Raw genomic sequence first — 16,263 nt, forward strand, 5'->3', positions numbered from 1 at the left:
ACTTAGAAGCAGTTAAAGGGGATGGGTTAGGGGAGGAAGTAAATTCCTGAGCACCATCAGATTTCCCTCATGGGTCAAAGAGGTTTACAAAATCACTTTTAAGACATGAGATTAGAACTAGGGAATCAGAGGAACCTATACTCTGGGATATTGCAGGTCATCCAAGTTCCTGGGTTGGCAGAAGTGAAAAAAAGAGGGACAGAGAAAGTGGGAATGGGGAGCAGAGGAGAGGCAGGACAGAGACAGGTGGTGAGAAGCACAGAGGGAGAAAGCTGTGCCTAGTAGAAATAAAGTTCTGAACTTGTTATGAATTGGAAAACGAAAAGCCATAGTCACAAATCTGGAAGATGGACTATGGGACACGAAAACCTGGAATTTTATACCTTCCAGGAGATGATGACAAATCCTGAAGCTGTACAGTGACAGGTAGTGAGGTGCATTTAAAACTAAACCATCTGTTTTATAAGAGTAAGACATTGGCAACCTTGCTTAACTAATTCTGCTCTGTGGATTTGAAAACAATGTGCCTAGAAGGTAGCCTCCCAAGCAGGTTACATGCCTACAGGCAATATAGAAGGGCTCTAAGCCAAGTGGGTCTATAGAAAACAAAATTAAATTAATGTTACTGTCAAGTGAAGAGACAGCAGATTTTATTGTTCTCTTCAACCTTTTTAGTAGTTTCCTAAAGCTAAGCCATTCTTATTACTTGAAATAAGCTAGTATTGCCAAATATCGTATAATCAAATAGGTTGACTGTGATCAAACCTCAATTTTTCCTGAGCCTTAACTGCCTCTGTGATTTGGGACACAGTTGGCAGCATGGAAGTTATTATTACTTTTCTGGGGGGCAGGGAGGGAACTGGGGGTCAACGATTGCCTAACTATATGTGTATGTAAACAAAAGAGATCAAACTGACCAATTAAATTTGCTATTCAGAATCCCTCTTGCCAAAAGTTATAACCTTGAGACTGATTAAGCAAACCAGGATTCTGCTACTCACATGCTCCCAGTCTGGGAAGCACTGGCTTTGATGATAATCCTGATGATTAATTCAGTTTTTATTTCAATCTTATCAGGCTCTTCTGCCTAAGACTACTCTGCCCAGCCGGAACAAGCTTCACACAAACGTGTACCAAGTTTTCTCCTGGTTCTTTCCAAGGGGCGTCTCCCCATCCTCTTCAGTTGTCCACTTCCTCCTCTTCACTCTGTTCCTTCTTCCTCCAGCCTTTCCTCATCTTCATCATTGTCCTCATCCCTGCTCTTGTCCTGCTCTTCCGAATCTGTTTTTTTGTCTTTGTCCTTCTTCTTTTGCTCTGAAGCTTCCTTCTTGCCTTTCTGCTCCCTCTTATAAGCTTCCAGAGCTTCTTTTAATGGGGTAACGAACCGCTGAAACTCCGTCTCCTCCATGGCTGACAGCACATCGCTGGCATTCAGTGTCTTGCGTTTCCCTTTCATTGCAAAGTTGTTGGCACAGGATGTGGCGTACAGCACGAAGACGCTGGCGGCGCGGGAGATGGCGCTCCGGGCCTCCTTGGAGATGTTGACACCGTCCGGGAACGCCTCCTTGATGATTCTGGTGATGACGGCATTGGGCAGATTTAGGTCCTCGGGCCTCTCCGCCATGGTCGCGGCGGGGGACTGTGCCTGCGACCTCCTCTTCAGGCCGCCACAGCGTCTGGACTTCCCGCGTCGCCACAGTCTGACCCATGGAGGCTTCCGTCCCACCCTTTTTATTTTTAAAATGTATAATCTCTAATGATCAGTAGATTTAAAATATTAACAATGTTCAATTTTTTAGTTTCTTTATGGTTCTTGATTGTAATTTTTTCACAGAATTTTTGTAAGTTTAGCTTTGACCTCTTGATCTATGACTCATTTAGAGCTAATTTTCATCTACCGCATTAGGTAGTGGTTGAGGTTCCTTTTTTTCATATATGGATATCCAATTGATGTGGTATAATTTGTTGAAAAATATATTATTTCTGCTTCAATTACTTTGATATCTTTGTAAAACTTTTCATCTATTTAAGTATATTCCTGGACTTTCTATGTTGTTTCAGTGATTTTTATGTTTATTCTTATATCAATACCTTACAACCTTCCTTTTGTTCATTTAGTTGTTTTTATATTTTTATTTTATATTAAAATACAGTTGATTAGCAATAATGTGTTAGTTGCATGTATGCAGCAAAGTGATTCAGTTATACCCATACAAGCATCCTTTGTCTTTTAAATTATTTTTCCATTTAGATTATTACAGAATATTAACCAGAGATCCCTGTGCTCTACAGTAGGTTCTTGATTATCTATTTTAAATATAGCAGCATATACATGTCAATCCCAAACTCACAGTCTATCCCTCCCCTCCCTGCTTTTTCCCCTGGTTATCATAATTGTGTTTTCTAAGTCTCTGAGTGTTCCTGTTTTATAAATAAGTATATTTGTATCTTTTATTTTAAGATTCTTACATATAAGCCATATCATATGATATTTGTCTTTCTCTGTCTGACTTACTTCACTTAGTATAATAATCTCAGATCCAACCTTGTTGCTGTAATTGGTCTATTTCATTCTTTTTAATTGCTGGGTAATATTCCATTGTGTATATATATATATATATATATATATATATATATATATACATACTGTATTTTGTTTCTCCATTCATCTGTTGACATTTAAGTTGCTTCCAAGTCTTGGCTATTGTAAACAGCACTGTGATGAACATCAGGGTGCATGTAACCTTTTGAAGCATGGTTTTCTCCTAGTATATATCCAGAATCCATATGCTGGGTCACTTAGTAGGTATATTGAGTTTCTTAAGAAACCTCTATATTGTTCTCTTTAGCTATTGTATCATTTCACATTCACACCAGCAATGTAGGAGAATTCCCATTTCCCCATACCCTCTCCAACATTTGTCATTCGTAGACATTTTTAATGATGGCCATTCCTAATTTGCATTTCTCTAATACTTGGTAATATTGAGCATCTTTAATATGACTCTTGTTCCTTTGTATGTTGTCTTTGAAGTATCTAAAACAGAATTATTTTCCTTCACTAAAACTGATTTGTGTGCTACCTATTGTTCCCATTCTTTGGAATTTCTAGAAACCACCAGAAATACTTTTTCCTGATTCTAATTTGTCCTTTTCAAGAAAGGAAATTCATAATTCATATATATGTACATAAATAATTCTTTCTCAAATATAAATAACTTCTGACTTAGCATATTCAATGTATTAATATTTTGAAATTCACTAACATCAACTGTCTACACTCTAGCTCCAACCCCACATAAATCTATTTAATTTGTAATATATATACTATATTTATAATAGTCCACCATTATTTTCTCAATATCATGATTGGCATGATTCAAGAGAAACCTTAATACTGTCCCCAGATCAGCAGAAGTCATATTAGGAGAACAATGTGCATGTGGATTAAGTCACTTCCGTCATGTGAGGAGCACAGTGTAGGTTTTATTAAAAATGCTAAACTGAGAAGAAACTTAACAATTAAAACCTTCTTAATATTGAAAAAACTGACAGAATTTTAACTCCATCTGAGAAGGAAGGGTCTGGTTAAACATATGGTAAGAATTTGGATTGAACAATAAATAATTGAAAGAAAAAAATGCTAGATTATATACTGTCTCTTACTACATGAAGCTTCTGCAGTTATGTGCATCGAATAGATATGGTGAAAGAGAAGCTTTTAATAAAAGGTTGAGGAAACAAAAAGTTACTAAGTTGTGTATATAAGAATATAGGGCAAAGTTACATCGGAGCAAAACAGTAGACAGCAAGGTGAAGAAGGGCAGGGAACACATTAGATGAAAACCTCAGAGAAATTAATGCCAGGCAAGCGAGAGATATAAAGACACAGCATTTAAGCTACTGGGCTTTAAAGCCTGCTTATACCTAGTGTCCTCTCCTCCTCTACATAAGATTGACTCAACACTAACAAGTATATGTGTGCACACTGCTTTTCAATCTTAAGGGCAGTGGCACACTCTAAGATAGAATTATACTAACTTCACAATGAGACGAGAATGGTCTCTATGGACTTTTTCTAGGTCAGTTCAAACACTGAATAAATCTTGAAATTTCTATTCATATTTTGTCAACTTCTTACTCCATAACATCCTCATGGCATTTTTCACTTCTGCATTCCTCAGGGTATAAATCAGAGGGTTGAACAAAGGTGTCCCAACTTTATAAAACACAGCTATCATCTTATCCATGGAGAAGGTGGTTGCAGGGCAAGTGTATATAAATATGCAAGGACCAAAGAACAAGATGACCACAATGATGTGGGAGATGCAGGTCGAGAGCGCTTTTTTCCTCCCGTCAGCACTGTGGTTTCTCAGAGAATGCAAGATGATAGCACAGGATAAAGCATGACAATACTCACTGTACAGATGGCCCCGCTGTTGGACACCAAGAGTAGGTCGGTCACATAGGTGTCTGTACAGGCAAGTTTCAACAAAGGCTGCAAGTCACAGAAGTAGTGATTAATTACATTGGGACCACAGAAAGGCAGACTTAAGGCTAGAAGAATCTGAGCTGCTGAATGCACACAGGAACCCAACCAGGCCAAGGACATTAGCACACCACAGACTCAATGACCCATGATGGTCGTGTAGTGCAGAGGCTTACAGATGGCCACATAGTGGTCAACAGCCATGAGAACAAGGATGAAGATCTCCAGGCAACCAAAGAAATGGAATGTAAAGACTTGGATCATGCACTCACTGAAAGAGATAGTGGTCTTCTTCAGCATCAGCAATCATTCTGGGAGCTATGGAAGTAGAGAAGCAGGTGTCAGATAAGGAGAAGTAGAAAAGGAAGAGTACATTGGACTCCCAAGTGCCCAACTGGTCTTGACAGTAACAATAATCAGCAGGTTATCCAGCAATGTCGCCAAGTAGAGAATCAAGAAAATGACAAACACTATTTTCTTCCTAACAGGATCTTGTGTCAATTGAAGCAGAATAAACTCAGTCACATTATTTGTCAGCTGCATGATTTCATGACAGAGGAGAAGAGATGAGTGCAAAATGATCAATCTGGAAAAAAATAAAGAAACAATTCATAGGATGTTACATGATGTTGTGAAATATTACTTTGGGGGACCATTGTATCTGTGATTTCTTGATAACTCATGTTAACACTTTTTTTTTTCATGTTAACACTTTGTGTGATAATTTTTAATGACCACTGCAAAGGTTTACTGTGAGTTTCAAATAAGCTTCTTAAAGTAATAATTTCCTATAAGATTTTCTTTTAGAAAGTTTGCTAAGTTTGATATCATTATTGATTAAATTTTCCAATTTGTTGAATGTATAGTTTTCTTTCATTTGTTTGTCATATTCAAAAACTTTATGGCACATGTTTTTCATGCTATATCACTTGGGATTTAGGATATACATGACTGCCTTTGGAGGTAAATGATATAAAGTCACACTATACCTTTAACTCTGTTAAAACCATTATACATAAACACTTATGTATCACATAACTGCTATACATAGAGATATATAATCATATATATGTATATATACATATATATTTAATATGTTCCACCTCTTCCTTACACTCTTATTCCAATTATTGCAGCTTGAGCAATGGAACAGGAAATATACCCTTTAAATAATCTGCTGTTATCATCTTGAATGTGAAGTTCTGTATTAGACAAATACTAACGATCAGAAATAAATGTTATTTCATATGCCATTATCTCAAATATCCCAGTTTATCTTTTTTTCCAACTTCTAAAAATACCATTTAGAATACTCAGAATTCCTGAAGTTATGGTACTAAATGAAGGATGGTGGGTTATTACTCAAAAGTTAGTATTTCTCTCTTAAGCATCTTAGATCTGGAGTATTTTTGGAGATTGTTGTGTGTCATCAGGTGGGTGGTATATGATCCAATCATGGTTTTATTCCCAGGAGAGTTTGTATTGTTCAAGTATCTGAAAATCCGCAAGTCTCAGAAAAAAATCAAAGAAGGAGAAGGCAGAAGATGTACTTTTAAAAAGAAGTAATGCTGGTTTTCAACAGATACAGTCTTCACTTCTATTCTTCAAATGGATGTTACAAATTTTAAATGACTATATTTGTTAAAAATAAACAGATAATCTCTTGATGTGGGGGCTAGGAGAGAAGAGCTAAAAGCAAAGCAGGCAGGCAAAGCTGAAAAATAGATAAGGGTGAAACATTATCTATTTAGCATTAGGCAGAATCTTCTGTGCTTAAAGAGTTGTCTTATGGCAGAAGCCACAGGGAGAAGCATTGCTTAAATAAAGGAGGCTCTTTGTCCACTTCCCCCTGACTCAGTTGCCCTAGATGTCCATCTTTAAAGGAAATTCTACACTCACTTTATTTCTTTGCAGAACTTGCCATTCTTTGTGGAAAGTTTAACAGATTGTCCAAATACTATTTATCACTCAGTAGTCCAAGTAAAAGAGTATTATAATCTACCATCATTGAGCTCCTCACTCTGTCCCCATGATTTCTGATTATCTGACCCACAGACGCCTTAGAAAACAGCCTGCCTGCAAGTCAAAAAGTGGCCCCCAAAGTGATCATTATTCATGCTTTATGTATATATATATATATATATATATATATATATATCTGTTTGCCATATTTATCAATAAATTAATATTTCTTTTCTGTTCAAATCTTATTAGATGTAGAACTGGTGCCTGGTGGAGGGGTAAGGGTAAATGAGACCAAATGTGGAAGAACACTGACAGGTACAAATATTGATGAAAAGGAAATATTTCTACCCAGTATTTCTCAGGAGTGCTCATCCCACATAAATGACACAGGATCTTTCACCTTAATTATAGTTTTCAGGCTCTTCATTGCCATGTTTCTTCCAAAAGTTTTCTGAGAAACAGATATTCACCTTTTCAAATTAAACCTTTGAAATGTAGAAAGTGCCAATTAAAAACTTATGATGCTATTTTGGGAGAATATAAGGAGGGATTATTTTATACTGTGATATACAATGTTCTGTGCAAAGTTGTCACATGGAGATGGAAAAGTTGCTGTTCTCCCAAAGCTATGTGAAGATCACTGTCTCCATGAACCTTATGTCTTATTTCTAGTACTCTTAGCTCCTAGTGAGGGTTTATCTTGTCACACTACCTTACACCAACATTATGTATGAACTTTCTTAAACTTTGCTATCTCTAGAATTTGTAATGAAAACAACACATGAAATACATTCCCTTATTGTTTCATTACAATGAGTTTTAACATGTCAAGATTTATTGAGTTCATAACATCATTTTTCCTCATTTGTGTTATTTTATTTATTTTCTTATATTAACAGTAAATCTAAAAAAAAAACTATTTCTTTTACACAGTTCTGAGAAAAGTAAAAAGTGCATTCAAAATTAAAAAAAAAAGAGCGAGATGGAAATATATTAGAAAATTGTGATGGCTAATTTTGTAATTATGCCACTAGAGTAAAACATGGAAAATGTTTTTCACTTACCTGTTAGAAGACACTGAATAAGTGTCAATTGTGACCATCTTTTTTGATACCAACCTTTTCACAGAGCAGTGAAAAAAGAATGCTCATCTCTGAATTCCAGGGAGAATATTTTAAGAAATAATGACATAACGTTTTGGCATCATAGAGAGTGTTCTCCCTAAAGTTTTCTCCACTACGCTAGTCAGGAACATCTCATATGTAATAAACAGCTTTCATTTGTCTATTTAGCTTATTAGGAAAACAAGTTAATTTTTCTCATGCCCTTTAATCACACATAAACAAGTATTTGGAATTCTCAGCTTCTTCACACTGAACAACCTTACCAGGGAAAAATAGGAATAAACAAATGAATGGTAGAGAGAGCAGGCAAAATAAACATAAATAAATAAATAAAAATAGTTATTCGTTAAAAAGAAAGTGGGCCATCCAGAAACAACTATGCTACGAGTTAGTACCTAAATTATCCCTCTTTGTGTTAGAAACTTACCAGAAGGGAAAAGTGTGCTATAATATAGCCAATTAAATGAGATAGTTAGATAGGATCATGGACTCAACGGATATGAATTTGCACAAACTCTGGGAGATAATGGACAAGGAAGCCTGGTGTGCTTCAGGCAATGGGGTGCAAATACTCTGACCTGACTGACTGAACAACAACATACAGTCTTTCACACGAAAAAAAAAAATTCCAAGCAAGAATTTAATACATAAACAGTGTCTTTTAAGAAAGAAGAGGATATAATTTATGTTTCTTTAAAAATTAACAACTTTGAACATCTTTATAAGTGCCTCTTGACCAACTGCATGTTTTCTTTAGAAAAAATTCTGTTAGGTCTTCTTTTAATTTGAATCAGTTGTTTTTTTCATTTTTTAATTGCATGAGCTATGTATGTATTTTAGATATTAACCCTTTATCAAACATATTATTAGCAAATATTTTCCCCCATTCAGGATATCTTTTCATCTTGTTTATAGCTTCCATTGTTGTGAAAATACTTTTAATTATAATACATTTAAAAATATTGTTATGATTTATATCATATAGTGTTCTACCTATAGTTCTACCTTTAGTTTTATGGTTTCAGTCTTACATTCAGGTCTTTAATCCATTTTGAGTATACCTTTAAAAGTATATGTGTTAGAAAATGTTTTAATTTTATTCTTTTACATGTAGCTTTTTAATTCTTTTAGCATCATTTAATGAAGAGGATGCCTTCTCCAACTGCATATTTTTGCCACTTTTAAGATCATAGATTAATGGACCATAGTGTGTGGGTTTATTTCTGGGCTCTCTGTTTTGTTACATTGACCTCTGTGTCTGCTTTTGTCCCTTGTTTTGATCACTGTAGCTTTGAAGTAGTCTGAAATCTTGAAAGTTGAAACTTTCAGCTCTGTCCTTTCTCAAGATTGTTCTGGCAAATTAAACTGCAGTGAAGTATTATTTCACACATCTGTTCAGTTAACTTCAGTTCAGTTGCTCAGATGTGTCTGATTCTTTGTGACCCCATGAATCACAGCACACCAGGCCTCCCTGTCCATCACCAACTCCTGGGGTCTACCCAAACCCATGTCCATTGAGTCTGTGATGACATCCAGCAATTTCATTCTCAGTCATCCCCTTCTCCTCCTACCTTCAATCTTTCGCAACATCAGGGTCTTTTCCAATGAGTCAGCTCTTTGCATCAGGTGGCCAAATTATTGGAGTTTCAGCTTCAGCATCAGTCCTTCCAATGAACACCCAGGACTGATCCCCTTTAGGATGGACTGGTTGGATCTCCTTGCAGTTCAAGTGACTCTCAAGAGTCTTCTCCAACACCACAGTTCAAAAGCATCAATTCTTCTGTGCTCAGCTTTCTTCACATTCCAACTCTCACCTCCATACATGACCACCGGAAAAACCATAGCCTTGACTAGACGGACCTTTGTTGGCAAAGTAATGTCTCTGCTTTTCAATATGCTATCTAGGTCGGTCATAACTTTTCTTCAAAGGAGTAAGCGTCTTTTAATTTCATGGCTGCAGTCACCATCTGCAGTGATTTTGGAGCCCCCCAAAATAAATTCTGACACTATTTCCACTGTTTCCCCATCCATTTCCCATGAAGTGATGGGACTAGATGCCATGATCTTCGTTTTCTGAATGTTGAGCTTTCAGCCAATTTTTTCACTCTCGACTTTCACTTTCATTAAGAGGATCTTTAGTTCTTCACTTTCTGCCATAAGGGTGTCATCAACTGCATATCTGTGGTTATTGATATTTCTCCCGGCAATCTTGATTAGAGCTTGTGCTTCTTCCAGCTCAGCGTTTGTCATGATGTACTCTGCATAGAAGTTAAATAAGCAGGGTGACAATATACAGCCTTGACGTACTCCTTTTCCTATTTGGAACCAGTCTATTGTTCCATGTCCAGTTTTAACTGTTGCTTCCTGACCTGCATACAGATTTCTCAAGAGGCAGGTCAGGTGGTCTGGTATTCCCATCTCTTTCAGAATTTTCCACAGTTTATTGTGATCCACACAGTCAAAAGCTTTGGCCTAGTCAATAAAGCCGAAATAGATGTTTTTCTGGAACTGTCTTGCTTTTTTGATGATCCAGTGGATGTTGGCAATTTGATCTCTGGTTCCTCTGCCTTTTCTAAAATCAGCTTGTACATCTGGAAGTTCACGGTTCATGTATTGCTGAAGCCTGGCTTGGAGAATTTTGAGCATTTCTTTACTAGCATGTGAGATGAGTGCAATTGTGCAGTAGTTTGAGCATTCTTTGGCACTGGCTTTCTTCGGGATTGGAATGAAAATTGACCTTTTCCAGTCCTGTGGCCACTGCTGAATTTTCCAAATTTGCTGGCATATTGAGTGCAGCACTTTCACAGCATCATCTTTCAGGATTTGAAATAGCTTAATAGGAATTCCATCACCTCCACTAGCTTTGTTCGTAGTGATGCTTTCGAAGGCCAACATGACTTCAAATTCCAGGATATCTGGCTCTAGGTGAGTGATCACACCATCCTCATTATCTTGGTTATGAAAATCTTTTTTGTACATCAACTATACCTCAATAATTATTTTTTAAATGACAAGGATATAAAGCCATATCCACACAATCAAAAGTTGAGGAAATTCGTCACTCACGACCACGCCTGCTTTGGATTTTCCTTGTGGTTCAGCTGGTAAAGTATCCGCCTACAATGTGGGAGACCCTGGTTGATCCCTAGTTCAGGAAGATCACTTGGAGACGGGAATGGCCCCTCACTCCAGCGTTGTCACCTGGAGGATCCCATGGATGGAGGAGCCTCACGGGCTGCAGTCCACGGGGTCACAGACAGTCAGATATGACTGAGCAAACAGCACTTTAGCTTTTCACTTCTAGCTTATAACAAATACTAAAGCAGTTTCTTCTAGTTAAAAGGACAATAGACAGCAATGTGAATATATATGGTAGTATAAAACTTGTTTTATGTGGTCACATATCAAAACAGATACAGAATACTACTGTATTGATGTTATGAAAAGTCCTTTGTTTTAGTGTAAACATTGAAAGATGTACATACTTCTATATTTAAAATGAATAATCAACAAGGACCTTCTCCTACTCTGCTCAATATCCTGTAATAGCCTAAATGGACAAAAGATTTGATAAAGGATAGATGTTGATGTGTAACTGAACAACTTTGTGGTACACCTGAAACTAGCAACATTCTTAATCAGCTATGTTCCAATATGAAATAACAAATTAGAAACAATATTATGCTACAAAAAAAGTGACCCTTTTCATATGCTGGGGAAAAAATGGAATTTAACCAAGTGTGTGAAGATTTTTACACTGAAAACTATAAAATAGTTTTAAGGAAGTTAAAGATTTATACACAGAAATATATCCCATATTTATGGATTAAAAGTTTCCCTGGTGGCTCAGTGGTAAATAACCCATCTGCCAATACAGGAGGTGCAGGTTCAGTCCTTGAGTCAGGGAGATTCCCTCGAGGAGGAAATGGCAACCCACTCCAGTATTCTTGCTTGGGAAATCCATGGAAAGTGGAGACTAGAGGCCTCAGTCCATGGGGTCACAAAAGAGTCAGACATGACTTAGCAACTAAACAATAATTAAGATAACAACATTCCCCAGAATGACCTGCAGATTCAAAGCAATTCCTGTTAACATATTAATAGCCTTGTTTTGTTTTGTCTTGTTGGCAAAAAAGAAGGTAGACCTAAAATTCTTATAGCAATGTAAGGAACTCCAAACAGCTTCAGTCTTGACAAATTAAGAACACATTTGGAAAACTTATATTTTTATGCTGAACTTACTAAAAGCTACAATAATTTAAAGTGTACTAAAATAAGACAAACATAAACAAAAATATATAAAGTCCAGAAATAAACATATACTTTTTTTTATCAGTTCTTTTTCACAAGGTCACCAGTACCATTCCATGGGACTTGAATAGTCTCTCTACAACTGATGTCAATAAACTAGTTGTGGTTGTTGTTCAATCGCTCAGTCGTGTCAGACTCTTCATGACCCCATGGACTGCAGCACACCAGCCTTCCCTGAAACTGGAGATGATTCTTCCTTGGTTTCTTGCATGGTTACATGTTTTTCTGTATTATTTCCAAAATGTCAATTCTTCCTAATTCTGGGTGCATAAATATTCATAAAAATAGGTGAAGGTCTTCTGTAAATACACAGCAATGTGCTGTTTCCTGAATGTTTCCTCAAGCAATTCTCATAACAGCCTGTAAGATGGATTACTCTTCTCACTCGATATTAGAAGAAATAAGAATGAAAACTGACAAAATTCCATCTCAGATTAAAAAGTTGTAAATAGAAAAAGGCATGATCCTAACCTGATTTTTCTGATTCCCAAACTAATGTGCTCAACACCTTGGATCATCATTTCAACATTTTCAGAAGAGTCTGTGGGCTCATTGTTTATAGGGAAATTGTGGATGGAAGAAAAGTGGGTGAAGAAGAGAAAGGTAAAATGGATCCTCAATGAAAGCAGTGCGTGCATGCTTAGTGGCTCGGTCATATCCAACTCTTTGCGAATCCTTGCACCCTATCCCTCCAGACTCCTCTGTCCATGGGATTTTCCCAGCAAGAATACTGGAGTGGGTTGCCATTTCCTCCTCCAGAAAGCAGTACTACATAATTCTTAATATTGGGGATTCCAGACTGAGTCTCTTCATAGGTTGATGAAATTGCTTTATATATATAACTGTCTCTGAAGTAATATTAAAATAAAAATAGGACCATTTTGGTCCTATTAAAATACATTTACTAATTCAACAGTGTCTATTATAATAATGACATAGGGCATAAATTATTTGAAGTGAAAAAAAAAAGGCATAATCTAAACTAATCTTAGCTCTGCCCTTTTTAGCTGCCTGATTTGGGGTAGGCACTCTACACTTCTACTTCTTAATGTGTAAAATAAGTATAAAAATGATAGTAGTAACTACTAAGACAGATAATTCCTAGGAAGATTGATAAGAAGTCTGGAGTCCCCGAGTAGAAAGGGGTCTGATGCTTTCAAGGAGAAAAGGACAAACTTTTTTTTTCCATATGTCTTAGTCAATATCACAAAGTATCTTGCTTGTTTCTCCTTAAGAAGAAACTTTTGACTAATCTTGTTATCTTAAAATGTATACTATGGGAGTAAAGGTATATTATAGGAGTAGGTCTGGTAATATCTTTCTATTGTTAGTTCTAATCCCGTCATCTTAAAATGTAAATTGTGGGAGTGGGTCTAGTAAGATCTTTACAACCTTGAGACATTATTTTGATTTATTGTAATAATCAATTGAAAAAGCACGTAACTCTCTTTTCTAAGACTAGCGAGGGGGACACTCTCCATCCCCCTTCTGATGTCTATGTCAGAAGCTTTCTCTGTCTCTTTTCATACTCTAAAAAAATTCTGCTACATGAATGCTCTTTAGGGATCAAGTCTGGTCCCTGGTCCTGAAGCTAAATCTACAATCTTCAGAGATCATGAATCTGACACCGTTCACCATAAACTATCACACCTTACCTGTTTTTAATGAAGCCTGAATAACAAAGTATCTTCCCTTTACAATTAGCTTTAGCTAATAGATGGGGAAACAGTGGAAAGAGTGGCAGACTTTATTTTTGGGGGCTCCAAAATCACTGCAGATGGTGATTGCAGCCATGAAATTAAAAGATACTTACTCCTTGGAAGAAAAGTTATAACTAACCTAGATAGCATATTCAAAAGCAGAGACATTACTTTGCTGACTAAGGTCTGTCTAGTCAAGTCTATGATTTTTCCTGCGGTCATGTATGGAAGTGAGAGTTGGACTATGAAGAAGGCTGAGTGCCAAAGAATTGATGCTTTTGGACTGTGGTGTTGGAGAAGACTCTTAAGAGTCCCTTGGACTGCAAGGAGATCCAACCAGTCCATTCTGAAGGAGATCAGCCCTGGGATTTCTTTGGAAGGAATGATGCTAAAGCTGAAGCTTCAGTACTTTGGACACCTCATGAGAAGAGTTGACTCATTGGAAAAGTCTCTGATGATGGGAGGGATTGGGGACAGGAGAAGGGGACCACAGAGGATGAGATGGCTGGATGGCATCACTGACTCAATGGAAGCGAGTCTGAGTGAACTCTGGGAGTTGGTGATGGACAGCGAGGCCTGGTGTCTTGTGATTTATGGGGTCACAAAGAGTCGGACATGACTGAGCGACTGAACTGAACATTATTATTATATTATTACTATTATATAATAAGACTTTTGTTATCTATTTAATGGATGAAATAATACCATTTACATAGGTTGTAATCATATCATGCATATAGCAGTCAATCATTAAGTGTATATTTATTAGTTATCATAAAGTTATTAGATTTAAAAATGTTAATTTTATTACAGTAGCTTCTGTATCTTTTCATTACTTTCCCATTACCAATGCTCTGTCAATTATTATAAACAGTCTGATTCCAGTGATCCTTTTTGTTTTCCATCTCCCTACTTAAACTCAGCACACCTCATATAGATCACTCAAAGGTAATTCCTAGAATAACATCCACATTCACTCTTTCTCAAATCTGTCTTCATCCTTATAATCTCACATTCTCGGTTACCTTGCTTGGTTTCCAATTTCCTAAGAATAAAGGGAATATGCCTTGGCTTTACATTCATAGCCTTTACACCCATTTTCTACCTTTCATTGCAGGTTGGCTACAACTATATGTGAGATCTGTTAATTCATATTAGATTCTGAGCATCTCACATGATTAAATGTGCTCAGGCAATCTCCTGCCTATGTGTTCACAGAGTTCCTCATGTCTAACTTTAAACATTATCCACTCATGACTTTGAGGGGATTTAAGAGATCAGAAACTTTTTTTTCCTATATCAAAAGAAAAACTGAAAATAATTTGAAAATAATTTGGAACTCAATAGAATCAAGGCATTTATCTTTTTATTACATGTAGAGGCTTAGTGAACTCACAGTTGAGCTAATAAAAAAGTATTTTTTCAGGTAATTTAATTAATCATAATATAAGACACACGGAGAATAGGAACATGACTGAGTTTGTTCTCCTTGAGCCCAAACAGAATCCAAAGATGCAGAAAATAAATTGCATTTGTTGTGTTTTTTGTCATCTAGGAAATGTTGTAGGAAATGTGCTCATTATGGCAACCATCAGAGTCAGTCCATTACCAAGTTCTTCCATGTACACTTTCCTGGCCTATCTCTCTTTTATTGATCCTTACTATTCCTCCGTGAATATTCCTAAACTGATCACAGATTCACTCTGTGAAAAGAAGACCATCCTATTCAACGGATACATGATCCAAAATCTTTTGGGAATATTTCTTTGGAGATACTGAAGTCATCCTGCTTACATGATGGCCTATGATAGCAATGTGACCATTTGCAAACCCTTGCACTATACAAATATCATGAACTGGAAGGTGTGTGGGCTGCTAATTGGAGTGACATAAGTCTGAAGTTTTCTTCATGGAATCATACAGATCTTCTTCATCTTCAGATTACTCTTCTGTGGCCCTAATGTCATAGACCACTTTTTGTTTGATCTGAATCCTTTGTTCAATATTGCCTGCACTGATACTCACACTCTAGGGTTCTTTGTTGTTGCCAACAGTGGATTCCTCTGTCAGTTAAACTTTCTCCTCTTGATGGGCTCTTACATCATCTTTCTGTGCTCCTTAAGGAACCACAGTTTGCAGGCGAGCCACTAGGCCCTCTCCATTTGTGTCTCCCAAATCACAGTTGTTATCATATCCTTTGTGCCTTTCACATTTGTGTACCTGAGACCACCAGTTACTTTACCTATTGATAAAACAGTTGCTATATTCTACATTTTAATAACTTCCATGATAAATCCTTTCATCCATACCTTGAGAAATGCCCATATGAAAAATACCATTACGGATGTGTAATAGAAAAATGATTATAGGTGATAAACAAAAGATGTATGAAGCCCACCATGGGTTCCATTGATGCAAATGTCAAAAGTGCATTACTTATGTTTCCATCAAAGAATATCTATGAGATAAAAGAAAAATAGATAACGAGTATACCTCATAGATTCTGCAAGAGGAGAAGAAATGGGCACAAGAAAAGTGAGGAAAATTTGGATATCTCATGCTTCCTGATTTTAAAACTTACTGTAAAGCCACAGTAATCAAAACTGTGATACTGGCATAAAAACAGGCATATAGAGCAGTAGAAAGGAGAGCCAGCAATAAGCCATCACACGAA

The 16,263-nt window shown here is 36.7% G+C and overlaps 3 pseudogenes across 1 annotated transcript; 1 reads left to right on the forward strand and 2 right to left on the reverse strand.

The window, feature by feature from the left end:
- LOC108635927 lies at positions 1,049-1,702 on the reverse strand (annotated as a pseudogene). Its single transcript, XR_001918019.1, has one exon. The product of XR_001918019.1 is annotated as a DNA polymerase epsilon subunit 3 pseudogene (transcript).
- Positions 4,116-5,032, reverse strand: LOC102176510 (annotated as a pseudogene).
- LOC102176776 lies at positions 13,814-16,002 on the forward strand (annotated as a pseudogene).

This window comes from Capra hircus, chromosome 4 (genome assembly GCF_001704415.2).
Source record: "Capra hircus breed San Clemente chromosome 4, ASM170441v1, whole genome shotgun sequence".
NCBI lineage: Eukaryota > Metazoa > Chordata > Mammalia > Artiodactyla > Bovidae > Capra > Capra hircus.